This window comes from Xenopus tropicalis, chromosome 3 (assembly GCF_000004195.4).
Source record: "Xenopus tropicalis strain Nigerian chromosome 3, UCB_Xtro_10.0, whole genome shotgun sequence".
Taxonomy (NCBI): Eukaryota; Metazoa; Chordata; class Amphibia; order Anura; family Pipidae; genus Xenopus; species Xenopus tropicalis.
Window position 1 is genome coordinate 135,882,422 of NC_030679.2, and position 27,048 is coordinate 135,909,469.

The window sequence follows — 27,048 nt, forward strand, 5'->3', positions numbered from 1 at the left end:
CTGGTAAATTTGTAATACCAGCCCCCGCCTTGGCAGGTGTTTTATCAGCTAGGCCAGTAAAATGTCGGTAGGTTGGTGACCCTAACCGCAAGGAAGTTGGAATTATGAAGAAAAAAGGCTGCATTGTGGAAGATGTGCATTTAGCCCACTGAGGGAAGCAGATTAATATATTTCCGCATTCACTGACACACCAACATAAGGAGAAATAAAAATCAGCTTCCCTGACCGGGAATCGAACCCGGGCCGCGGCGGTGAGAGCGCCGAATCCTAACCACTAGACCACCAGGGAACTATCACAATTCTCCAAAGTACTAATATTTGAACATTACATATAATTTCATTTTTTATTTTTTTTTTGGTGCGGAGTTATGCAAAAATGTCACAAAATACAATAGAAATCCTGCAGCCAAACAAAAATAGCAGAGAACAGGCACTTCCTGCAGTTGGTGTGGAGAAACAGTTGGGCGGAAGGCGCTTGATAAGGTGCGCAACACTGTACTTCCGGTTTGTAGTAGCGGGACGGTTATGGTATGAGCGGGACGGTTATGGTATGGGCGGGCCGGTTGGGGCCGGTTGGGGCCGGTTCTTGGGCAGGGAGCGGCTGTACAGAGAGGCGCTGGGGGCAGAGAGATAAAGCCGAGTAAGCGCCATGCTTTCTTTATTGTCCTTGATTATGTCCGGTATTGGCTCTGCCTAGCGTTTTTCCAAGTAGCTACAACGCAGTGAGCGGCTCCTCTGTAAAGTCACTACCAGCTTTTAATGTCTGTATTCCGCTAAATATAACTATATACCTGCATTAACCTGCACTGCCCACACACATTCACCCCCATGCTAAACTTTGGCTTTTTGTCCCATTCTGCTATTACCCCTATTGTACCCCCTATTCTGCTATGTACCCCTATAGTACCCCCTATTCTCCTATGTACCCCTATAGTACCCCCTATTCTGCTATTACCCCTATAGTACCCCCTATTCTCCTATGTACCCCTATAGTACCCCCTATTCTGCTATGTACCCCTATTGTACCCCCTATTCTGCTATGTACCCCTATAGTACCCCCTATTCTGCTATGTACCCCTATAGTACCCCCTATTCTCCTATGTACCCCTATAGTACCCCCTATTCTGCTATGTACCCCTATAGTACCCCCTATTCTGCTATGTACCCCTATAGTACCCCCCTATTCTCCTATGTACCCCTATAGTACCCCCTATTCTGCTATGTACCCCTATAGTACCCCCTATTCTGCTATGTACCCCTATAGTACCCCCTATTCTGCTATGTACCCCCTATAGTACCCCCTATTCTGCTATGTACCCCTATAGTACCCCCTATTCTGCTATGTACCCCTATAGTACCCCCTATTCTGCTATGTACCCCCTATAGTACCCCCTATTCTGCTATGTACCCCTATAGTATCCCCTATTCTCCTATGTACCCCTATAGTACCCCCTATTCTGCTATGTACCCCTATAGTATCCCCTATTCTGCTATGTACCCCTATAGTACCCCCTATTCTGCTATGTACCCCTATAGTATCCCCTATTCTGCTATGTACCCCTATAGTACCCCTTATTCTGCTATGTACCCCCTATAGTACCCCTATTCTGCTATGTACCCCTATAATATCCCCTATTCTGCTATGTACCCCTATAGTACCCCCTATTCTGCTATGTACCCTATAGTACCCCCTATTCTGCTATGTACCCCCTATTCTGCTATGTACCCCTATAGTACCCCCTATTCTGCTATGTACCCCTATAGTATCCCCTATTCTGCTATGTACCCCTATAGTACCCCCTATTCTGCTATGTACCCCCTATAGTACCCCCTATTCTGCTATGTACCCCTATAGTATCCCCTATTCTGCTATGTACCCCTATAGTACCCCCTATTCTGCTATGTACCCCTATAGTACCCCCTATTCTGCTATGTACCCCTATAGTACCCCCTATTCTGCTATGTACCCCCTATAGTACCCCCTATTCTGCTATGTACCCCTATAGTACCCCCTATTCTGCTATGTTCCCCTATTCTGCTATGTACCCCTATAGTACCCCCTATTCTGCTATGTACCCCTATAGTATCCCCTTTTCTGCTATGTACCCCTATAGTACCCCCTATTCTGCTATGTACCCCTATAGTACCCCCTATTCTGCTATGTACCCCCTATAGTACCCCCTATTCTGCTATGTACCCCTATAGTACCCCCTATTCTGCTATGTACCCCTATAGTACCCCCTATTCTGCTATGTACCCCCTATAGTACCCCCTATTCTGCTATGTACCCCCTATAGTACCCCTTTCTGCTATGTACCCCTATAGTACCCCCTATTCTGCTATGTACCCCTATAGTACCCCCTATTCTCCTATGTACCCCTATAGTACCCCCTATTCTGCTATGTACCCCTATAGTACCCCCTATTCTCCTATGTACCCCTATAGTACCCCCTATTCTGCTATGTACCCCTACAGTGTACTGAGAGCTATCTCCCCTACCCCTGTATTCCCTCACTTGTACTGAGAGCTATCCCCCATACCCCTGTATTCCCTCACTTGTACTGAGAGCTATCTCCCCTACCCCTGTATTCCCTCACTTGTACTGAGAGCTATCTCCCCTACCCCTGTATTCCCTCACTTGTACTGAGAGCTATCTCCCCTACCCCTGTATTCCCTCACTTGTACTGAGAGCTATCTCCCATACCCCTGTATTCCCTCACTTGTACTGAGAGCTATCCCCCCTACCCCTGTATTCCCTCACTTGTACTGAGAGCTATCTCCCCTACCCCTGTATTCCCTCACTTGTACTGAGAGCTATCCCCCCTACCCCTGTATTCCCTCACTTGTACTGAGAGCTATCTCCCATACCCCTGTATTCCCTCACTTGTACTGAGAGCTATCTCCCATACCCCTGTATTCCCTCACTTGTACTGAGAGCTATCTCCCCTACCCCTGTATTCCCTCACTTGTACTGAGAGCTATCTCCCCTACCCCTGTATTCCCTCACTTGTACTGAGAGCTATCTCCCATACCCCTGTATTCCCTCACTTGTACTGAGAGCTATCTCCCATACCCCTGTATTCCCTCACTTGTACTGAGAGCTATCGCCCATACCCCTGTATTCCCTCACTTGTACTGAGAGCTATCTCCCATACCCCTGTATTCCCTCACTTGTACTGAGAGCTATCTCCCCTACCCCTGTATTCCCTCACTTGTACTGAGAGCTATCTCCCCTACCCCTGTATTCCCTCACTTGTACTGAGAGCTATCTCCCATACCCCTGTATTCCCTCACTTGTACTGAGAGCTATCCCCCCTACCCCTGTATTCCCTCACTTGTACTGAGAGCTATCCCCCCTACCCCTGTATTCCCTCACTTGTACTGAGAGCTATCTCCCCTACCCCTGTATTCCCTCACTTGTACTGAGAGCTATCTCCCATACCCCTGTATTCCCTCACTTGTACTGAGAGCTATCTCCCCTACCCCTGTAACCCTCACTTGTACTGAGAGCTATCTCCCCTACCCCTGTATTCCCTCACTTGTACTGAGAGCTATCTCCCCTACCCCTGTATTCCCTCACTTGTACTGAGAGCTATCTCCCATACCCCTGTATTCCCTCACTTGTACTGAGAGCTATCTCCCCTACCCCTGTATTCCCTCACTTGTACTGAGAGCTATCTCCCCTACCCCTGTATTCCCTCACTTGTACTGAGAGCTATCCCCCCTACCCCTGTATTCCCTCACTTGTACTGAGAGCTATCACCCATACCCCTGTATTCCCTCACTTGTACTGTGAGCTATCCCCCCTACCCCTGTATTCCCTCACTTGTACTGAGAGCTATCTCCCCTACCCCTGTATTCCCTCACTTGTACTGTGAGCTATCCCCCCTACCCCTGTATTCCCTCACTTGTACTGAGAGCTATCTCCCATACCCCTGTATTCCCTCACTTGTACTGAGAGCTATCTCCCCTACCCCTGTATTCCCTCACTTGTACTGAGAGCTATCTCCCCTACCCCTGTATTCCCTCACTTGTACTGAGAGCTATCCCCCCTACCCCTGTATTCCCTCACTTGTACTGAGAGCTATCACCCATACCCCTGTATTCCCTCACTTGTACTGAGAGCTATCTCCCCTACCCCTGTATTCCCTCACTTGTACTGAGAGCTATATCTCCCCTACCCCTGTATTCCCTCACTTGTACTGAGAGCTATCTCCCATACCCCTGTATTCCCTCACTTGTACTGAGAGCTATCTCCCCTACCCCTGTATTCCCTCACTTGTACTGAGAGCTATCTCCCATACCCCTGTATTCCCTCACTTGTACTGAGAGCTATCTCCCATACCCCTGTATTCCCTCACTTGTACTGAGAGCTATCTCCCATACCCCTGTATTCCCTCACTTGTACTGAGAGCTATCTCCCATACCCCTGTATTCCCTCACTTGTACTGAGAGCTATCTCCCATACCCCTGTATTCCCTCACTTGTACTGAGAGCTATCTCCCATACCCCTGTATTCCCTCACTTGTACTGAGAGCTATCTCCCCTACCCCTGTATTCCCTCACTTGTACTGAGAGCTATCTCCCATACCCCTGTATTCCCTCACTTGTACTGAGAGCTATCTCCCCTACCCCTGTATTCCCTCACTTGTACTGAGAGTTATCTCCCATACCCCTGTATTCCCTCACTTGTACTGAGAGCTATCTCCCCTACCCCTGTATTCCCTCACTTGTACTGAGAGCTATCTCCCCTACCCCTGTATTCCGTCACTTGTACTGAGAGCTATCTCCCATACCCCTGTATTCCCTCACTTGTACTGAGAGCTATCTCCCCTACCCCTGTATTCCCTCACTTGCTAAAAAGCCACCCAACCCCTACTTGTACCTATATAATGTATCAGCCAAAATGTTATGACAGTCAGTACAGGGGGTGATCAGGAAGCAGTGTCATGGCTTTTAAATACGCACAAGGACGGATGTACTAACAATTCTATAAACCAATCAGAGCTTTGCTTTCATGTTTTTAACTTGCAGTAGATTGATCCAAACAAGCTCCTATATTAGTAAATGAGCCTCATATGTCTTTATTTCCATTTCAAGTACACATGCTAAAGCTAACCAAAAACATAGAAGACAGGCCCTGTAAGAACCAATCAGGTTGCTCACACCCACACAAATATGTATGGAGTTGTGTGTGTGCAGGGGAATTGTGGGTAGCATACATAGTAGGGGGTGTGGCCTAGAAATATTGAAAATGCAGACTGTTTCTTGGCAGTACTTACACAGTGATACCGACACAAAAAAAACTCTTCAACATATGAATGTACATACGAAGTTACCTATAGGTCATGTTGATGGTTTTCACTGATAGGGCTGCTTTTGTATGTAATTGTTACTTGAAGTCCCTAAACTTGACTTTTGCCAACATGACTGTCCCTTCTCAGCCTGTCAGTTACAGCTTGTAATGCTAACGGCCTCCTGCTGCACCAATATGGCCGCCCCCTCATAGAGGAACATGGGGATCAGATAGGGAATGTAAAAGCATTGGGCAATACTTTTAAGATAAATTATAAATAATATGCAAAGACGGTGTTATGATAGATATAACAAAGTTTAGTTTCTGGTGTCAGTATCTGTTTAAAGTCACGTGAGTTTTTGTCACATAAACACACAGCACGCGGCGCTCTTTAACCCTTCCCTGTCCTAATTTACATATGCAAATTAGGATTTGGTTCAGTATTCAGCCAAGTTTTTTTACAAAGCATTCGGTGTTTGGCCGAATCTGAAAATAGTGGATTTGGTGCAGACCTTGTCTGGCTGAAAATTGGTCTTCATGTGCCCTGATCAGCCTGATTTGGCACAGGGATCTTGGGTAAAGATCTGTTTGATTGGTAACTGCCCAAGGAGTGAATGCTTAAGTGTACAGGCAGCTTTAGCCATCAGTTAGCTTTCTTGCTACTACTTGTCTCACTGTGATTTTCCCACATTCCAGTCCCGGCATTGAACTGGGTTGTCCAGGGCCCACCACGGATGCCTTCCCAAGCCGTAGGTGTGCATCCTCCATCCCAGGCACGCTGTGTCGCATCACCATGTTACTTTAGCTTGTGGCACATTCTTTGGGGGTGAGGGTGGAAATGGCTGCCGTGGTGAGGGCCGGGGTCTACCGAGTTCAGGGACCACCATGTTTTTTTCCCACTGTCCCATTGGCTCAGTCTGACCCTGCCCGGACTGGCAGTGTGTGGATTCTGGCAGGCAAATGCCAGAGGCGCTGCTGTAAAGGTGGCCATACACGGGCCGACTATAGCTGCTGATATCGGTCCCTTGGACCGATTCGGCAGCTAATCGGCCCGTGTATGGGCAGAACAGAGCTGCCTGGGCGATCGATATCTGGCCTGAAATTGGCCAGATCTCGATCGGCCAGGTTAGAAAATCCGGTCGGATCGGGGACCGCATCAACGAGCCAATGCGGTCCGACTGCCCCATAAGCGCAAATGTAATCCGATCGTTTGGCCCCAGGGCCAAACGATCGGATTATTTTTTTTTAAAGCAGCTTGCTACCCGATATCGCCCACCCGTAGTTGGGGATATCGGGTGAAGATCCGCTCGCTTGGCGACATTGCCAAGCGAGCGGATCTTATAGTGTATGGGCACCTTAAGATGCCATAAACAGTCCATTGGGCCTATGGGGGGGCTGTTTGGGCCTCTGTGTTCTGAAAATCAGGCCCGGACTGGCAATCTGTGGGTTCAGGCAAATACCAGAGGGGCTGCTGTAAGGTGCCATAGACACTCACTATTTATTGGGCCTATGGGGGGGCTGTTTGGGCCTCTGTGTACTGAAAATCAGGCCCGGACTGGCAATCTGTGGGTTCAGGCAAATGCCAGAGGGGCTGCTGTAAGATGCCATAGACAGTCACTATTTATTGGGCCTATGGGGGGGCTGTTTGGGCCCCTGTGTACTGAAAATCAGGCCCGGACTGGCAATCTGTGGGTTCAGGCAAATGCCAGAGGGGCTGCTGTAAGGTGCCATAGACACTCACTATTTATTGGGCCTATGGGGGGCTGTTTGGGCCTCTGTGTACTGAAAATCAGGCCCGGACTGGCAATCTGTGGGTTCAGGCAAATGCCAGAGGGGCTGCTGTAAGATGCCATAGACACTCACTATTTATTGGGCCTATGGGGGGGGGGCTGTTTGGGCTTCTCTGCAGAATCCCTGTCTGGACCTGCCCATGCCCCTATTACAGTAAGTTATCTAGTTGGAACTACGCTACCCCATGGTTCCTGGGAAACCTAACAGTCAGTCCTCATAGTTCTTACATAACCCTTCATGTGGGCAACATGCCTAATACTCAGCATCCCACCCATGTGAAGTCATGAATTGTACCTGGGAGTGCAACAGGCTGTCCTTTTGTGTTACACGCTACTACTATAAAAACAAATATCTTGCCTTGGTATATTTTGTAGCAATGAGTGATCCCAGGAAAGATGATATAAGCTTAAAATACTCCTATTTACTATGTGCTGCATGTGCTTAGATTTTCCAATTTTGCATATACTTGTTTTTGCTGTTTGTTTGTATTTTAAACCCTTTATGCTCCCCACATCTCAGACCAAGTAAACATTCTACCAGCAGGTAGGAGGTAAGTACAGTTTATTACCAGCTCAGGAAACAAAAGGCAGCTGGGAGCAATACTGTTCCTTTAAAGGAACAGTTCAATGTAAAAATGAAACTGGATAAAATGGATAGACTGCGCAAGATAACAGATATTTGTAATAAATTTAGTTAGGTAAAAATGTAATCTAAAGTCTGGAGTGGGAAGATGTCTAACATAATAGCCAGAACTCGACTTCCTGCTTTCAGCTCTCTAACCTTTTAGTTAGTCAGTGACTTTAGGGGGGATCACCAATGTTCATAAATGTTCAGTTAGTTTGTGAGCACACAGGTCAGATTCAAATGCTTAACAGTTATGTCCCACTCAAGTCACTGTTTGGTTACTGACTGCTAACAGCTAGTTTGGTTAGACATCTGCCTGCTCCAGCCTTTATAGATTACATAGCCCTAGCCGACCCGGCTTCTGCCCTGTATTTATAGACCTGCGCCCAACCCACCCCGCAATGATGGCACAAAATGGGCGGGTTGGGTCGGGCACGGGTCTATAAATACAGGGCAGAAGCCGGGTTGGGATCGGGCGGGTTAGGGTCGGTGCAAGACGAGTTTTTGCTCGATCCGCACATTGCTACTGTGTGGTCTTTAAAGCTGAATTGCTTTGACAGTTTGAAAAGATTTGTGGATGGAGAGGGAAAAAAGGAGGAGGCGAGTAAGACAGTTCAAACTGTTATATAGTAAATTTCTGTACATCTGGCGTTGGTGGTATAGTGGTGAGCATAGCTGCCTTCCAAGCAGTTGACCCGGGTTCGATTCCCGGCCAACGCAGTAATGTTTTTTCATTTTACTGAACATTCTGAATAACAAGATTAATTACAATCAAATATGTGTAAGAAAAAGTTTCTAAACATGAAATATATCTGCTAGGGATGTATTAAATTGTGTATTTATTTATGAAAATTTAACCTCAGATTGAATGAAATGAACGATGGCCGCCCAACCCAAAACACAAGTGGGGTGTAAAGGGTTAAAATGCAGTGTTCAGAGCACCTGAAAGCAGATGACTCAAGTGCGAAGTTCTGGGTTTGGGAAGTGCTGCAGAACATAGAATCTGTGATGTGCAGCCTTTAAAGAGCCTGAAATCATATGACTCAAACATGAGGATTGCATTTTAACCCTTTAAGTGCTGTTATTATTATTAATGTGTATTTATAAATACACTTGAAGGCAAGTTTTGGAAGCACAGAGACACCATTTTACTCCAAGCAGAGCCTCCTGCAGGCCAGCAGCCCACATGGGGCTAACGAACAGCCAATCACAGCCCTTTTTTGGCATCCCCAAGAAACTTTTCATGCTTGTGTGGCTCCTCAACACTTTATACATGTAAGTGTGGCTCACAATTAAGAAAAGGTTGGGGATCCCTGCTATAAGGGGAAGGGGTTGACACAACAGCTCCTATGTTCCCCACTCATTCTCGAGCCCCTAGGCAACAAGCGGGCCCTTGGGCACGATCACCAGGAGGCCTGGAGACAGCAGCATACTGTGTGCGATGGAGGCCTCTTCCAGTTCCTGCAGCCTTTCTTCCCTCTTCAGCCTCTCCAGTCTGCTGTTTTCACAAGTAAGTGACACTTGCACACTCACAGACTGACGTTCATATTTAGGATGTTTTATGACATTACAAAACGGTTTTTGAAGTTTTATAAAAATCACTATGTTTAGCATAACTTTGCAGTTTGGTATACAAATGTAACTGTTTCGAATTCTGGAGTTTTTGAAATTATCATGTAGTAATTTTGTTGCACATCTGGCGTTGGTGGTATAGTGGTGAGCATAGCTGCCTTCCAAGCAGTTGACCCGGGTTCGATTCCCGGCCAACGCAGCAATGTTTTTTTCATTTTACTGAACACGCTTGGGATATATCCTCACTTTCTTTTTGGTTGGCAACATTATTGGCTATGGAGCCGTGCAAATTTAGTGAAACCCAAGTTTTGCGAAAAGAAATAAAATTAACATTATTTTGGATTGTGTATTAAATTGTGTTTTCATTATGAGAATGTGAATTGTACCTTTTAACCTTAGATTGAATGAAATTAACGATGGCCGCCCAGGGGCCGTAGCCACCCAACCCGAAACACAAGGTGTAAAGGGTTAAAATGCAATGTTTAGTGCACCTGAAAGCAGATGACTCAAGCGCGAAGCTTGTATACTAAAGCTCTGGGTTTGGGAACTGCTGCGGAATGTGGATGTGCAGCCTTTAAAGCGCCTGAAATCATATGACTCAAGCATGGGGATTGCATTTTAACCCTTTAAGTGCTTTTATTATTAACGTGTATTTATAAATACACTTGAAGGCAAGTTTTAGAAGCACAGAGACACCATTTTACTCCAAGCAGAGCCTCCTGCAGGCCAGCAGTCCATGGGGCTACCGAACAGCCAATCACAGCCCTTATTTGGCATCCCCAAGAAACTTTTCATGCTTGTGTGGCTCCCCAACACTTTATACATGGCTCACAAGTAAGAAAAGGTTGGGGATCCCTGCTATAAGGGGAAGGGGTTGACGCCACATCTCCTATGTTCCCCACTCATTCATGAGCCCCTAGGCAAGAAGCGGGCCCTTGGGCACGATCACCTGTAGGCAGCAGCATACTGTGTGCGATGGAGGCCTCTTCCAGTTCCTGCAGCTTTTCTTCCCTCTCCAGCCTGCTGTTTTCACAAGTAAGTGGCACTTGCACACTCACAAACTGGCAGTCATATTTATGATGTTTTATGACATGTTGGACCGGTTTTCAAAATCACTATGTTTAGCATAACTGCAGTTTGGTAGAAAGACAAATGTAACCGTTTTGAATTCTAGAATTTTTGAAAATTCTTTTGAAATTATTATGTAGTTTTTTTGTTGCACATCTGGCGTTGGTGGTATAGTGGTGAGCATAGCTGCCTTCCAAGCAGTTGACCCGGGTTCGATTCCCGGCCAACGCAGTGAACCTTTTTTTTTTTAAATTTCTTTCGTTACAGTATATTTTTATTCTTCAATGTAGTTTGTACTCATATAATGTTTGTTGTCTAGAGACTTTTTACTGGGGTTTGTGTTTGGGGTTGTATGACACATAATATGCATAGAGGTTGCTCAGTGTCAGCCATGACATTCTTATGCAGAATTTTAATTCGGGGTTATCTACACAGCACTTTTGATTTGGTAAATCAATGCATACCTGGTTTAAAACAGTTTAGTAGATTCCTGACATTATATTTAGGATGTCTTATGTTTTCATTCATCCAGGTTATAGTATATCTGGTAGAAGGAAATCTAGACAAGCTGGACTTGCTGGCGTTATCATTGAAGATGTTGCACTACTCATCCAAGCAGCTTCTTTTGTTCAGCTGATTGGTACGGGAAGGGATTGGCGTAAAGACTCTTGCTTTGGCATGGCAGCCTTTATGGCAATTCACTATGGTGATCGATTTGCAGTAGATGGCAGAAATAGACAAAACACCCTGTGTGCCACCAGCCTTAGGGTATTTGGAGTTATATTGTAGGATGGATACACTTAACCAAAAGTGATTTTTTTAAGTGATTTGTAAAATGTACTCCAAAGGGGGTCCTGTCACTGGATGGTGATCAGATTCTCCAAGCTCCCCATTCATACAGTAGCTTTGTCTGCATCTTGTTGTGGTGGCCACAGGTACAGTGGGTGAAATAGAGTTATGACGTAGCTATCATACTCCTACCTCTGAACCCTTTGTGTTTTGTGAGGCTGCCATATATTGCTTGCCCAGAGACAGGCAACATTTGGCAATCCAGGCGCTGCAAAACTGCAGCTGCCCCCCCCCCCAGAAATTTCACCCTGTTAAAGCATGAAACTCAGGATTATAGAAGATACAAACCACATGTACAGTTTTTGGCACTCCTGGTGTAGCAGAACTTAGACAATTCACATGATTGTTCACTAGTTTAGATGGTGCAGAACTGGAGTTGTAGTCCTACTACACAATGAGGGTCAGAAGTTAAATATGTGGTGTTTACCATTCTGAGTTGTTAACAGTGTGAAATATTTTAGAGGTGTGTAGGGTAGTGGGAGGGAGGATGCAAGACCAAAGAATGCTCGGGCAGGGCCGCCCACAGGGGGGAGAGTTGTCCCGGGCCCGGACGATGGTCGCTTTAAAGGGGGCCCGGCCGTGATACAGTTTTTTTTTTTTTTTTTTATAGCTCGGGCCCCCTTTAAAGAACTCCGGGCCCTGTCATTGGTGGTCAGCGGGAAATCTGATTGGTTGCGCCCCGTGCGTACGCACGCATGGGACGCAACCTTATAAAATCTTCAGCTGCAGCGGGAGCCGGCACATAACAAGAGGACGCAGACGGAAGAAGACGCTGGCGGGGGAGCTGGAGGATGCTGCCGCAGGGAAGCCGGAGGAGGTAGCTGGGATGGGGGAAGCTGAGGGGAGCCGGAGGTAATCGCTGGGATGGGGGAAGCTGAGGGGAGCCAAAGGTAATCGCTGGGATGGGGGAAGCTGAGGGCAGCTGGAGGAAGTAGCTGGGAAGGGGGAAGCTGAGGAGATCTGGAGGAAGTCACTGGGGGGGGGGAGAGCTGTTTTATTATTACAGAGAAAAAAAATAGAATTATTTGCTTATAATGGAGTCTATGGGAGATGGCCTTTCCGTAATTGGGAACTTTCTGAATAATGGGTTTCCGGATAAGGGATCCCATACCTGTACAAATTATTCTATAGGTGTTTGGGGGGGCATCAGGCGTTGGTGGTATAGTGGTGAGCATAGCTGCCTTCCAAGCAGTTGACCCGGGTTCGATTCCCGGCCAACGCAATAATGTTTTACTTGTATACTTAAGTGTCATTTACAGTCAATGCAGTAAGTTTTTATATTTAGACAAAAGAGGCAACAATATTGACAGTGGAGACATACAAAGCTAATCCAAGCACTTGTGTACAAGCTTTACTCTGCTTTCAAGCGATTTGAATGTTGCATTTTAACCCAGTAGAGTGCAAATAAAAAAATGTTAATGGTGCAGGCGTGTTGACTAAACAACACAGATTTCTACATTTATTCCTTCACAGACAGACAGCGTATGACAACCTAGGTGCTGCAACCCCCCTAAACTTTTCACCCTGTTGAAGCACAATCTGGCATGCCTGCTGCCATTCCTAAGCCGCAACATTTCTATTTCTGGATAATGGGATGGAAGCCAGCCAAGCTCCTCTTTTGGTCAACCTGCTTTTCAATTTTTCTTCTGGTGATCCATATAGCAGAACTACAACGCCCAGAATTTAGTATTAACTTAGATGGCGTGGAATGCTGGGAGTTGTAGTGCTGCTACAGGAGAAATGCCAGACTTGTCCATGTGGCATGTATCTTCAAAAGGGTGTTTAGCTCAGGGGGCGAGTTAGGAAAAGTGGGAGGAACAATATAAACTAGTCTATAGTTACTCTTTGTGTATCTGGCGTTGGTGGTATAGTGGTGAGCATAGCTGCCTTCCAAGCAGTTGACCCGGGTTCGATTCCCGGCCAACGCAGCAAAGTTTTTAATTTCCTATTTGGGTTCCATGTACAGTCAATACAGTAAGTTGTTATTTTATTATAAATGGAGGTCTGTTTTGCATAGTTTGAATAATCTTATAAGATAAATATTTTTATGTTTGCGCTCAACACTTTAGATAAAAAATAAATAGAATCAAAAATGTGTTTGAAAAATATCAAATAGGAATGCAGCCTCATTTTTCTTTAGGTTGTGCATCACACTTGTTGGTGTCTTGCAAGGTATGTAAAGGATTGTGTATTGAATTGTGTGTCATCATGGGAAAATGAACTACATTTTTAACCTTAGAGTAAATGAAATAAGGTATGGTTGCCAGGGCACGGTAGACATAAGACAAGGTAAGATTGTTTTTTAAAAGGAAATTTGGCTCGTCCAGTGCAGAGAATGAAATTGAGCTCTGTAATTCCCTGTTAACCCCTCCTACACAAAGGTGTAACAACGTATTAAAAGCACCCAAAACCATATCTGTTTATTGCATGAGAGTCATCAAACAACCACTGCAAAAGCAATCTAGGCTACTTAAAAAGCCTGGGCAATGCCTTGTCCAGGTCTCACCCCACCCTGCCCCCTCTTAATCTGCCACTGGGCCTATGGCAGATGGGAAGCTTTAGCTGACACTTAAGCTGACCATTTAATATCCATCAAATGGTGGTTGCAGATAAAAATCCCACTAGACAGACACAGAGCTGTCAACCCCTTAAGACTGTCTCTTGGGGAATCATTGTGGCCTCAGAGCGCATCTTTGGGCATGTGTTGTTAAGGTTAAGGACGTGTATCCCTTTTCAACCAAACTTACTGTGTTACTATGTTACATCATCGTACAATGCACTCGTGTCATGAAATGCTCCCTGCGCCTGTGAAATTAGCATTCAGGACCTACTAAAGGCAAGAGGGAGACTGGGGGTGGGCAGGATTTTCAGGAACTGATGTGCTGCAAAGCTAGGGTGAAATGTTTTGGGGGTTGGTTAGGATCCAGTGGAGGTAGGATACAGTACAAATTATTATGTAGTTAGTTTGTTACACATCTGGCGTTGGTGGTATAGTGGTGAGCATAGCTGCCTTCCAAGCAGTTGACCCGGGTTCGATTCCCGGCCAACGCAATGATCACTTTAGTTTTGTGCTTGGGTTTCATTTCCATTATTCTTCAGTGTACTTTGTACTTGATAATGTTTGTGTTGCATTTATTGAACATGATGGATAGAAAAAAGTGAAATTAAATGTGTTAACTTCAACTTCAATTACATAAATAAGGGATTTTTCTTTAGGCTGATCAGTACGGCGAAAAAAATAGGCTAATAGGCTATTTTGCCTGAAATCAAACCCAGGTCAACTTCTTGCAAGGGTATGTGCTCTGTACCTGCAGTATTAAATGGAAGATGCACTGAATTGATTAGGCAGTGGATCTTTCAAAAGGCTTGCAAACCAATTGGAATCACAAAAGCTTTGTTTCCCATACCGGGAGTCGAACCCGGGCCGCCTGGGTGAAAACCAGGAATCCTAACCGCTAGACCATATGGGACCCTGGGATTTCAACACCCTAAGTGTTGATCCTGAGTTACTGGTAAATACCTACAACTCTATTTTATCATCCGTAATTAACACCCATGCCCCCTGCAGCCGAAATGCAGTCGTGCCCGCAATCCCCGTCCCTGGTTTAACCCTCAGACTTGATTTCTGCACTCCTATGCATGATCTGCTGAGCGCATTTGGAGGAAATCACGCATGAAAGCTGTCTTCCTCCACTATAAATTTCTCATGGTGTGCCTCAATACTGCCCTATACCCCTGACTTCTTTATAAGCAAAGTCGATTCTATCCGCAATCAATTTTCCCAACCTTCAGATACTGGTAATCTCAACCTTCCTAAATCTCCTCTCTCCGTATTCAGCTCCTTCAATCTCATCTGAAGTTTTTCAGCTTCTCCGTTCCTCTCCGCCTACTACCTGCTCGCTGGATCCTATGCCCTCATCCCTACTAAAACAGTGTGCCCCTGCCCTTACTCCAGCTCTTACCCACATATTCAATTCCTCTCTGGCTTCTGCTACTTTTCCCTCTCTATTCAAACAAGCATGTGTCAAACCCATTCTTAAAAAGGCTACACTGGACCCATCCTGCCCTTTTAACTATCGTCCCGTCTCTCTCCTGCCCCTAGCCTCTACAAATTATTATGTAGTTATTATGTAGTACAAATTATTATGTAGTACAAATTATTATGTAGTACAAATTATTATGTAGTTATTTTGTTGCACATCTGGCGTTGGTGGTATAGTGGTGAGCACTTTGTACTTGAGCACTTTGTACTTGATAATGTTTGTGTTGCATTTTTTAAACAGGATGGATAGAAAAAAGTGAAATTAAATGTGTTAACTTCAACTTCAATTACATAAATAAGGGATTTTTATTTAGGCTGATCGGTATGGCGGAAAAAATAGGCTATGTTATTAGCTTTTACAAGAGCCTAACTTTGCATATTTTGCCTGAAATCAAACTCAGGTCAACTTCTTGCAAGGGTATGTGCTCTGTGCCCGCAGTATTAAATGGAAGATGCACTGGATTGATTAGGCAGTGGATCTTTCAAAAGGCTTGCAAACCAATTGGAATCACAAAAGCCTTGTTTCCCATACCGGGAGTCGAACCCGGGCCGCCTGGGTGAAAACCAGGAATCCTAACCGCTAGACCATATGGGACCCTGGAATTTTAGCACCCTAAGTGTGTTGATTTGCTCGGGACATGCTCTTTTTCCTGTTATTCTCAAGGCAAATCCAATTTACGGTGTAAGTACTACATTTTTTGTTTGATTGTTTTTTAAAAGGAAATTTGGCTCGTCCAGTGCAGAAATTAAGCTATGTAATTCCCCATTAGCCCCTCCTATACAAAGCTGCTTTTATTCATGATCTGTTTTGCTACTAGTCTTTTCACCTTTTTGCCATAACTGAGACCTGGCTCTCTCAGAATGGATAATGTTATTGAGGCAGCTCTCTCTTATGGCGGTCTTTCCTTCTCTCACACTCCCCGCATTACTGGCCGTGGGGGAGGGGTAGGGGTTCTGCTCTCCCCTCATTGCCGGTTTAAACTAATCCCTATACCTCCTACTTTCAGGTTTCCTTCTTTTGAGGTGCATGCGGTTCAGCTGTTCCACCCTCTGTGCGGGTGGCAGTTGGTTACAGACCTCCTTCTTCAAAATCCTTGGCTACGTTTCTCTCTGACTTTGAATCCTGGCTCTCTTTTTTTCTATGCTCTGACACCCCTGCAATCATTTTAGGCGATTTCAATTGCCATATAGATGACCCCTCTCAGCCCTGGCCCTCTCGATTTCTCCATCTAACCTCCTCCTTTGATCTCCGACAGTGGACTAATACAGCTACCCATAAGGATGGTCATTTCCTAGATTTGGTCTTTTCTAAAAATCTAGATCTTTCTACATTTAAAAGTGAGCCTTTTCCTCTTTCAGATCATCATCTTATCTCTTTTTCTATCTCGCACGCGTCTCCTTCTACTAACGCTCAGCCTAAAACTTGATTGATTAGGCAGTGGATCTTTTAAAAGGCTTGCAAACAAATTGGAATCACAAAAGCCTTGTTTCCCATACCGGGAGTCGAACCCGGGCCGCCTGGGTGAAAACCAGGAATCCTAACCGCTAGACCATATGGGACCCTGGGAGTTTGATACCCTATGTGTGTTTATTTGCTCGGGACATGCTCTATTTCCTGTATGACAGTTATTCTCAAGGCAAATCCAATTTACGGTGTAAGTACTACATTTCGGGCCCGTCTTTTTCATTTTCTCCATAGAATTCCCTGCCACTGTCTTTCATTTTGCTAGGCAGTGCCCTGAAATCAAATTTTCACAATAAAGACACACAGTCTCTGTGCTGTGGTAATTCAGCCAGAGAAAATAAGAATCATTTATTTCTAACATGAATGCTGCCAAGGCACTGGGTGCAATTGGCATAGAAAGGAGAGGGAACAGGAAGAAAAACAGCAAAATGAAGGTGTTTTCCAGAATTTCCGTTTAATAAAATAAAAAAAAGTTTTAATTTATAGGTACTTTTGCCGTTTGTATACTTACAACAATTACACACATAATAGGTAGTTTGTGTTTGAACACTCATGTACTTTGCATACAGTGCTCAGTCTGTAAAAGTTGCATAATTTATGAAAAGGCAATCCATTGTTTTTTTAATAGAATCTGCAGCTTGGCTGATATGGAAAGAGTTCAGCCAATCATAATATGGCACACAATATAATGCTAAGTATAAATTAGTTAATAATAGGTTGAAATTATAGTTCAGTTAATAATTAGTGTAATCTATATATTGCTTGATACTTTTCTTTACCATTTTTGAAGTTGGACTGACAGTAGCAACATATGCTGCTGACTCAGCAAACTGACTGCTGACTCACTGAATTGGGAGCCTGATGAAGGCATAGTCAGGTATGCTTTGAAAAAATCCATCATTAGGACTGCATAGGCAAGGACATATGTGGAGATTAGTCACTTATAAATCACAATAAATCTCTACCACAGGAGACGAGTTTCATGAAGCAACTTTAAAAAATCGAAGTGCCACATATGTTTTCCCAAGGCATTTGCAGGAGATAAGTAGTCCGCATTAGAGGAGATTCATCGTGGGCACATGTCATAGCCCTAAGCTTTTTCCACATGGCGCAACATAGAGTGGATTCTAAGCCTGCAGATAGACGCAGGCTGGGAATCTGTCCCTCCGCTTTAAAAATATGAAAGTTGTGCCTGCAGGCATGCAGCGTATTTCAGCTAGAAACTGCTCGAATGTGCCTGCATCTGGGTTGAAGCAATGCTTCTGGGTGCAGGTACAACTTTCAGATGTTTAAAAGGAAAGGGCAGATTATTGGCCTGTGGCACTAGCCTAAAGGTGTCAGTTTTGGTTCTTTCCTACAGGTCTTTTGGCCTGGAGGCCAGTAATTTGTTCATCCAATATCTTCTCGTTTTGTGAGCAGATCCAGCCCTCTGAGCCATTACCCTTAATATTTATATGTTGTATATAAATATAGTATTATATAATATATATATATATATATATATATAGTATTAAATTGATGTTCTTGCGAAGTAGCTGTCTATTGAGGTTTCTGAAAATAGTTTTAATAAATAGGTTTCCAAACCATGTAATGAAAATTGTGCTCCCGCTGCACTTTTATAAACACATGCTGAGGAACAATTGTCAAAAATGCACAGAAAGCATACCATCTGTTACTTGATGACATAGGTATGCTGCTGCCTCTGCTGAGTGACCTTATTTATAGCTCCGTAATACTTTGAACTGATCTTTTGAAGGCTGTCCACAGTGGGCTTCCCACAGATCCCACATGGGCCACAATGTGCCTGTCATGAAATGCCGGGGGCCACTTTGTGCCTGTCCCAAAATGCTGGGGGCCATGCTGTGCCTGTCCCAAAATGCTAGGGGCCACGCTGTGCCTGTCCCAAAATGCTAGGGGCCATGCTGTGCCTGTCCTGAAATGCTAGGGGCCACATTGTGACCAAGAGATGTGCAGGTCCTTGTATGTCCGCTTAGGCATTCTTTTGTCCATGGAGCTGTCTTTATGTCCATTCGTTTGCCAGGGTAGCATAACAAAATTTGCAAATACCTGCTTGCTAATGTCCCGATTAGTAATTAATTAATAATCATTTAAGAAAACTCTAAATAAAGTGTGTAAACCCATGATACAAAGTCAGAATTAGCAGACCCAATCAACGTTCAGATAATGGATAAAATGTGAGACACCATCTGCATTTCTAAAGAAGGTTCAACCTAAGTAAAACAAGAGGAGTCTATCTCTGCTAATGCTTTCCATGGCTATTTTTGTATGAGTGTATTAAATTTTGGCCCTTGCTAAAATCTGTTTGACACCAATTTTCCGTCTCTTATATGCTATTATTACGTTTGAAAAAAAAAAAGCTAGCAGAAGATGGTTTCGATCCATCGACCTCTGGGTTATGGGCCCAGCACGCTTCCGCTGCGCCACTCTGCTTGTTGGGTGAAAAATGTATAAGGAGTGGTCAATTGATATATAATAATATATTAGAAAATATTCAAATAAAAAAACTAGCAGAGGATGGTTTCGATCCATCGACCTCTGGGTTATGGGCCCAGCACGCTTCCGCTGCGCCACTCTGCTTGTTGTGTGTTGTTAGCAAATGGAGTGGTCAATTGATATGTATCTATTTTGTCATTCATTTAAATACCCTTTATATATCTATAAATAATATTTAAATTAATTTGTCAGCCTTTGATTTAGTTCCTGTGTAAATGTGTAAGACTTTCCTTTATTTCCTTTATTCCCAAATACAATTCTGCATTTTATGCAACACATAATCCAGTGTGCTTGTCTATTCATCAAGTGCTTACCCCCTTATCAGAATATCTTTCAAATGTTTTTAATTCCCTTTATTTTATAAAATATTAACTTTTTAAAAGATTTAAATGCAATGGCAAAGAATTATTCCTGACATATGTCCCATTTTATACATTATTTTTCTGTCTGGGTTTCTCAAGGCTCTGTCCTGGGCCCCTTACTATTTTACCTCCTCACTTTCCAAACTTATCAATTCTTATACCTCTCAGTACCACCTCTATGCTGATAATACTCAGATTTATCTCTCCCTGGGGCTAAACGATCAAATTAGAATGATGGGTATAGGTGTCCACCAGGCCAGATGCCGGTTGGGGGGGCCGTTTTTAGTGCCAAACATGGGCCAATAACCTGCTGAATCAGTCTAAAGGACAGATATCGGCAGCTGGAATTGCATAAAATTGGGCAATTAGCATATTTAACATTAAAACACTCTTTAGTAACTATTTTTAAAGTGTACAATGCTTCATTCATAATAGCATTTCCCAATAATCAGAACATTGTCCATAAGGTAACATCCATGAAAGGGGCATCATTCCAATAGTGTTAATAGTCTGTAAACAATTAATGAAAAACAAAATAAAAATCCTTGAAAATAAGTCCATATATACAACCCAAGTCACAGTTACTTCAAAGCATTTTCCATGCCGAGCATTCTGTGTGCCCTTGATATTTATTATTGTTACTATTATTCAACAAGAAAATAACCTTGTACAATTTTGCCAGTAGAAGAAAGACACTAAAAGTTTGCAAGGTAACAAACTCAACCTGAAGCAAGGAAGAATTCCCTGTCACTGCAGCACTGCTTACCCTCATTTAGTTTAACATGACCTCAGTAGGCTGCTAAAAGCAATACCCTGTGCCACACCTCTCACATTGCTTTATTCTGATCTTGCTTGGGGAATATGTTGGCGCTTTATAAATCCATGTTATTAATAATAATAGTAATAATAATAATATATTAGAAAATATTCAATTTAAAAAAAAAAACTAGCAGAGGATGGTTTCGATCCATCGACCTCTGGGTTATGGGCCCAGCACGCTTCCGCTGCGCCACTCTGCTTGCTATGTGTTAAGGGCAAATGGAGTGGTCAATTGATATGTATCTATTTTGCCAATTATTTAGTTCCTCTGTATATATCTATTAATAATATTTAACTTAATTTGCTAGCCATTTATTTAGTTCCTGTGTTAATGTGTAAGGCTTTCCTTTACGTGAGATTGTGCATTTAATGCAACACATGATCCAGTGTGCTTGCCTATTTATCAAATTCTTACCCTTTATCAGATACCTTTTAAATGTTTTTAATTCCTTTTATGTTATAATATATTAAAAGTTTTACAACAACAATATTTAAAAACACTAGCCTTGTATTTGTAAAGGATTTAAATGCAATGGCAAAGAATTGTTCCTGACATATGTTCCATGTTATGTATTAGAATTTTTAAAAAAAAAATAAAATATAAAAACTAGCAGAGGATGGTTTCGATCCATCGACCTCTGTGTTATGGGCCCAGCACGCTTCCGCTGCGCCACTCTGCTTTTTGTTGATTACTGATTGTAAGCTCTTTTGGGCAGGGCTCTCTTCACCTCTTGTATCGGTTATTGATTGCTTTATATGTTACTCTATATGTCCAATAAATAAATGTTAATAATAATGATAGATCGATAGATAGATAGATAGATTTAACTAAGCATTTTATCTCGGGTTATATGAAAAAGAGACAAAAAGCACTGGAAATGGAAATCTAGGGACCATAAGAGATTAGTTATTATTTTAAATCTTAGAAAATAATGAAAGTGCTTAAATAATGTGCCTTTGTGCTTGATTTCTATTGGAGTCTTTAATAATTACTTTGTGTTTATATAACTAAATTAGGAGATAAAATATTTTCACTGTCGCTTTTACAGCTTTGGTAATGATTTCAAAACAAGCACACGCCCAACGTGGGGCTCGAACCCACGACCCTGAGATTAAGAGTCTCATGCTCTACCGACTGAGCTAGCCGGGCTGGGGTTGTTGGTATTATTTTTTTAATATTTGTTGGTTCTATACCAGGGTGGGAATACCACATAAAGTTCCCCTGATTTTTAATCGGAAATATAGAATAATAGTTTTTCATGTTTAAAAACACCCCTTATTCAATGAGCTCAAGAGTAAGGTCATTGTTCCTTGGAAAACTTGACTGGGGCATTTTTGGATTGAGATTTCTTCTGTAGTTAAGCCTCTAGGCTAATGCTACTTTTCCCCCCAAAGATTACCTGCAGCTTAATAACCTGCATATATTCCAACCTGACCTGTTGTCATCATGTGATTTATATGGCTGTCCTGCCCATCACTGATGTCACCATATGGGGAGGCATGATTGTATACAATGGATACAAAGGGTGTAAATGCTGCAATGGGAGGTTGCAGGTAGGTAGTGTGCCTAAAGGTGGCCATACACGCACCGATATTATCGTACGAAACCTCGTTTCGTACGATAATCGGTGAGTGTATGGCATGTCGGCGAGTCGACCGATATCGCAGGAAGCTGCCGATATCGGACGACTCGCCGATCGGACAAGTTTGAAAATTTTGATCGGGCGCCATAGAAGGCGCCTGACCAAAATTCTCCCTTCAGAGCTAAATCGGCAGAAGGAGGTAGAAATCCTATTGTTTCTACCTCCTTACCTGCCGATTCAGCCCTGAATGGTGTGTGGCGGATCTTACGATGTTTCGTGCGACCGCTGGTCGTACGAAACATCGTCGGATCGCCACGTGTATGGCCACCTTTACTCTAACCACTATGTTACACTACCAACTATGTTTTATATGATTTTATTGGTACCTGCATGGCCTAACAATTTCAGATATCATGTGTGTGACATACCTGATGCACACAGAATATATGCCTATACCAGGGGTCTGCAACCTTTAAGACATAAAGAGCCACTTGGACCCGTTTTCGAAAAGAAAAAAAAACTTGGAGCCGCAAAATGTGCCAGAGTCCAATAGCCCCCCTATAATGTGCCAGAGTCCCCCCTAATGTGCCAGGCCCCCCTATAATGTGCCAGAGTCCCCCCCTATAATGTGCCAGAGTCCCCCCTAATGTGCCAGGCCCCTCTAAAAGTGTGACTTACCTCCTGAGAGCGAATCATGCACCTTCCTTCAGCCCGGTCCTCCTGCAGTCTGGCTTCAGTCCTCTTCAGCGCTGGCGGCGTGATGACATCATCGCGGTCCGGGCCTCTCTGATAGGCTGCCGGCCAGCGGCAGCACACACATCATCCTCCGCGGAGAGCAGCACCTGGAAAGCCACTGAAAGACTAAAAGTCAGTAGTCTTTCAGTGGCTTTTCAGGCGCGCTGCTCGCCGCGGAGGATGTTAGTCACCAGCCTGACCGGAGCCGCACCTAAGGCCAAAACGAGCCGCATGCGGCTCTGGAGCCGCGGGTTGCCGACCTCTGGCCTATACCTAGTACTTAGCAATAAACAGGTGTCCTTATGTAATGTATTTAGGTTTCACATTGTTTTATATTTATTATTTTAGGAAGTATAGTATAATCGTGAGTCCTATACTAACAAAAATCTGTGCCCCGTGTGAGGATCGAACTCACGACCTTCAGATTATGAGACTGACGCGCTACCTACTGCGCTAACGAGGCAGCTGGTCATATTGTGGTAAGTGAAGGTTATGGCATTCAGTCTATGTAGATTCTCTTTCATCCAGGTCATGATATATAGCACCTAGTAGAATTAAAACAACTGGGATTTTATGAGTTTTCTTGAAAATGTTTCACCGCTCATCCGAGTGGCTTCTTCAGTTCAAATGACTGGTTGGGAATTCCCCAGCATTTAAACCGTTGGGGGTAGTAAAGTCACAGGCATCCAATCACAATGAACTTATTCAGTTAGGTGTTGGCTGAAACTCACAGATGTGTAAGAAGGTGTGATCACTTTTACACATGATCACAAATTGTTTCTTTTACAGTCATTTACTCGTGAGCCACAGTCAAATGTAAAAAGACTTGGAGAGTAACACAAGCACCATAAAAGTTCATGGAGGAGCCAAATAAGGGCTGTGATTGGCTATTAGGCAGCATCTATGCACACTATCAGCTTACAGGGGCTTTATTTGGTAGAAAATCTTGTTTTTATTCAACTTGCCACCAAGTCAGGAATTCTAAAATAACTACCTGGTTTGGGGGCACTGAGAGCAACACCCAAGGGGTTGGTGAGCAACATGTTGCCCCCGAGCCACTGGTTGGGGATCACTGACCTAGCCATTACCTGGAAATAATGTGTCAGCCTAGATACAGGCACATTCAATGGATAATGGCAAAAAACATGACAGTTTGCAATTTAGGACCAATATCCACTATGTGTACTTGCACCCAGGCCAATACAGTGGTTCCAGGTACAGCAAAGTAGAAGGCTGATGCCAGTGTAGGGCTGATTCTTGGCCTATGGAAAACACATCTACATGTGGCATCAGCCTTATACCAGTTTTTTTAAACCTTTTCCCATTCTTTTCATGTTTGTTTTTGTGCCTATCCATTTCCCCTCCAGACTCAAAAAAGGAAACTGAATGAAACAAATGCAACATCAAACATTCAAATTAATGTTAATGGTGGATTAAGAAAGAGAATCTATAAACTATATCCCACTGATAGGTCCTGAAGCAGTATACAATCAAGTGACAAAGTATTTCAGTGAAATAAACAAACCATTTATTGGCTCAAAATTAAACAAACAATTAAAAATTAAGCAATAAACATACTATACCAAACAATGAATGGGTGCATCCCAGTGCCTCATGGTACCCACTCTCCTTATGACATCAAACATGGAAAGAAAAAAAACATAATTAACACATTAATGGGAATTAGCAAAAGCTATAGTTTCAGCCTTGAATAACAATAGCTGTAAAAAGACAGCAAAAGACAGGAAATGCTTTCTTAACTAAAAAAAAACACTAATGAAATAAAATTGTGTTTTTCAAACATAACAGTTTTATATAAAAATTATATATATATATATATATATGAGTGAGGTAATACATCATAAAAATAACTCATGCAGTGCTGCATGAATGAAATGAGAGATAACAAATTACCTCCGATTCAGATAATAGCGTATGCGATTTTCAAATAAAACATGATTGACCTTAATTGCCTGTCATAAATTCTTATATAGTGAAGTAAAAATGTGTTTTATGTTAGAAGTAAATGTCCTATTTTTTTAAGGTTAATGTATACTTCAAGGAAAACAAAACCACTGTTTCTGCCCGGGGACCTTTCGCGTGTTAGGCGAACGTGATAACCAGTACACTACAGAAACCTCATGTTGTTTAGGAAAAGCAACGTATTCCACATTATAAAGTGACTATTCAAAAAAGTGTATAGTAGAAAATCAGACACAATCATTTTTAAATAATCAATTTTTTTATGGGAAGGTAAATTAATAACTTGTTTTTGGTTGCTTTCTTATCTCCCCCACATTTTATATGTACAACATTAAACAGCTGTGGTAGGAAATAACAGAACAATAGAAATAACAGAGCCACTGACTCATTTTCTGTTAAGACCAAGCTAGAATTACGGAAAAAATACATGCGGAAAATTCGGTTTAAATTGTCTATAAAAGAAATTGTGCTGTTTCAAGAAGATTTCAGCTGACAACAAACCAAGAATCCCGGCTGGGGAATTAAATCTCAGAAACATGGGAAAACCCAGTTAGGGACTTATCTTAGGCTGATGCCACACAAGGCATTTTTACGCTGCGTATTTTCTAATTCTCTCAGCGGCTGAAAAACGCCCGATATCATCATCCATAGAAATAACTTGAAAAGACTCGAAGCTAACCACAGAATGCTGAAATATGGTAGAAAATGCCTTAGCACGGATTTTTCAAGCGTTGGCTGAAATATGCCAGTATTTGCAAAGCAAGCTATTCCTATGTATACACAAAAGCAGCTGCCAGACCTAGCAGAAATACGCAGCGTTTTTTACTATTTTGCACTATTAGCACCATGGAAACGGGATTTGCTACGTCACCAGTACTAGGCTGAAAAACGCCATAGTCAGGGGCTGTGTGGCTTGTACGGCATTTTTAGGCTGAGAAAAAATGCAGCGTAAAAATGCCACGTGTGGCATCAGCCTTATGGAAGCATTGCTCAGCTGCACTGAGTATTGACTGTGCTGGTAGTTGAAGTTAAAAGTAGGACAAAGTTTATCAGGTGTAGCAATGAATGACACTGCACAAAGACTAATTGCTTTCCCTGTAGTGAAGGTCAACTCAGCAATTACCCAGCATATTTTTAGCATTTAGTATACAAATGTAATTTATGGTTGCTATGTTAAAAACATTTTAAACTATATTAACCCTAAACATTGTATAAGTTACTGATAATTAACATTTGCAGCCAATTTTAATGCATTTCAGTTAGCAGCTACACAGGCATACAAAGTTCTAGATGTGTCCACTTTGAAATGCCTAATGGCACAACCCCCCTGTAATGGTACCAAACAGAGGATTTCTTAATCCTTGTGTGTATATTAACCGAGTTGACTGGCATGTACATTACTCAGTTTCCCTGGTCCTTCTGTGGTGGGTTTGGGTAAGCTTGTATAGAGAGTTCTGTGTTTCAGTGTCATTGATTGGGCAGCTTATGGGCTCGTGTATGAAATCAGCCAGATCTCGGTTGGGCAGGTTTGATTTTTAGTTGGATCAGGGACCAAACTGACAGACGCCTATACCCGTCGTTCTAATTTGATCTTTGGCCCTAGGGCCAAATGACCAAATTAACCCAATATTGCCTACCTGTAGGTGGGGATATTGGGAGTTTGAGTTCCAAGGCAGTAAATAATTAAAGATTTGTGTAAAGGTGGGCATACACACAAAGATCCTCTTACTTGGTGAGATCGCCAAGCGAGCGGATCTTAGTATGTATGGTCACCTTTACTCATATCTTTAATTCTTGCTGCTTTGGAACTCAAACATTACCCTCTCCGTTCAAACAAGCCTGGGTCAAGCCTGTTCTTTAAAAGGTCACACTTGAGCTGTCCTGATTCTTTAATTACCATTCTGTATACCTTCTATCAACTGCCTCTAAAATCCTACAGGTATTATGTTCTCTCATATTACTAACTTTCTACACACCCATAATCTGTTAAACCCATTGCAATCTGGCTTTCAACATGCCCACTCTACTAAGACTGCCTTGTGCAGAGAAACAAACGATCTTCAAGTTGCTAAAGCCTGGGCTTGATATCCATAATCAACTTGGATTATGGCTCAGTCCTTTCCAACTGATCTTTCACTTACCTTATACAAAAGCTTTTCTTACCTTTTGAACTGATTTTTCTTATGCTAATAAAACATTATCACACCTTTCACTTTATGTGGGGTGATTATTCCGTTAATTTCCCTTTTTTGTAATTATAACATATATGGCCACCATTGGAGGCCCATCTTCCTCCCAACTAACAGTGTCTGTTTTAACAAAAGGGCAGGCTTCTTCCTCCCAAC

The 27,048-nt window shown here is 43.0% G+C and overlaps 14 non-coding genes across 14 annotated transcripts; 6 read left to right on the forward strand and 8 right to left on the reverse strand.

Annotated features, from left to right (window-relative positions):
- Positions 1 to 217: 217 nt before the first annotated feature.
- Positions 218 to 289, reverse strand: trnae-cuc. Its single transcript has one exon. It is a non-coding gene; the product is annotated as a tRNA-Glu (tRNA).
- An 8,070-nt stretch (positions 290 to 8,359) lies between these two features.
- Positions 8,360 to 8,431, forward strand: trnag-ucc. The gene has a single exon. It is a non-coding gene; the product is annotated as a tRNA-Gly (tRNA).
- A 979-nt stretch (positions 8,432 to 9,410) lies between these two features.
- On the forward strand, positions 9,411 to 9,482 carry trnag-ucc. Its single transcript has one exon. It is a non-coding gene; the product is annotated as a tRNA-Gly (tRNA).
- Positions 9,483 to 10,510: 1,028 nt separating this feature from the next.
- On the forward strand, positions 10,511 to 10,582 carry trnag-ucc. Its single transcript has one exon. It is a non-coding gene; the product is annotated as a tRNA-Gly (tRNA).
- A 1,768-nt stretch (positions 10,583 to 12,350) lies between these two features.
- On the forward strand, positions 12,351 to 12,422 carry trnag-ucc. The gene has a single exon. It is a non-coding gene; the product is annotated as a tRNA-Gly (tRNA).
- Positions 12,423 to 13,056: 634 nt separating this feature from the next.
- Positions 13,057 to 13,128, forward strand: trnag-ucc. The gene has a single exon. It is a non-coding gene; the product is annotated as a tRNA-Gly (tRNA).
- Positions 13,129 to 14,179: 1,051 nt separating this feature from the next.
- On the forward strand, positions 14,180 to 14,251 carry trnag-ucc. The gene has a single exon. It is a non-coding gene; the product is annotated as a tRNA-Gly (tRNA).
- A 347-nt stretch (positions 14,252 to 14,598) lies between these two features.
- On the reverse strand, positions 14,599 to 14,670 carry trnae-uuc. The gene has a single exon. It is a non-coding gene; the product is annotated as a tRNA-Glu (tRNA).
- Positions 14,671 to 15,765: 1,095 nt separating this feature from the next.
- Positions 15,766 to 15,837, reverse strand: trnae-uuc. Its single transcript has one exon. It is a non-coding gene; the product is annotated as a tRNA-Glu (tRNA).
- Positions 15,838 to 16,730: 893 nt separating this feature from the next.
- trnae-uuc lies at positions 16,731 to 16,802 on the reverse strand. Its single transcript has one exon. It is a non-coding gene; the product is annotated as a tRNA-Glu (tRNA).
- Positions 16,803 to 19,233: 2,431 nt separating this feature from the next.
- trnam-cau lies at positions 19,234 to 19,305 on the reverse strand. Its single transcript has one exon. It is a non-coding gene; the product is annotated as a tRNA-Met (tRNA).
- Positions 19,306 to 20,530: 1,225 nt separating this feature from the next.
- Positions 20,531 to 20,602, reverse strand: trnam-cau. The gene has a single exon. It is a non-coding gene; the product is annotated as a tRNA-Met (tRNA).
- An 877-nt stretch (positions 20,603 to 21,479) lies between these two features.
- Positions 21,480 to 21,552, reverse strand: trnak-cuu. Its single transcript has one exon. It is a non-coding gene; the product is annotated as a tRNA-Lys (tRNA).
- A 1,558-nt stretch (positions 21,553 to 23,110) lies between these two features.
- On the reverse strand, positions 23,111 to 23,183 carry trnam-cau. Its single transcript has one exon. It is a non-coding gene; the product is annotated as a tRNA-Met (tRNA).
- Positions 23,184 to 27,048: the final 3,865 nt, after the last annotated feature.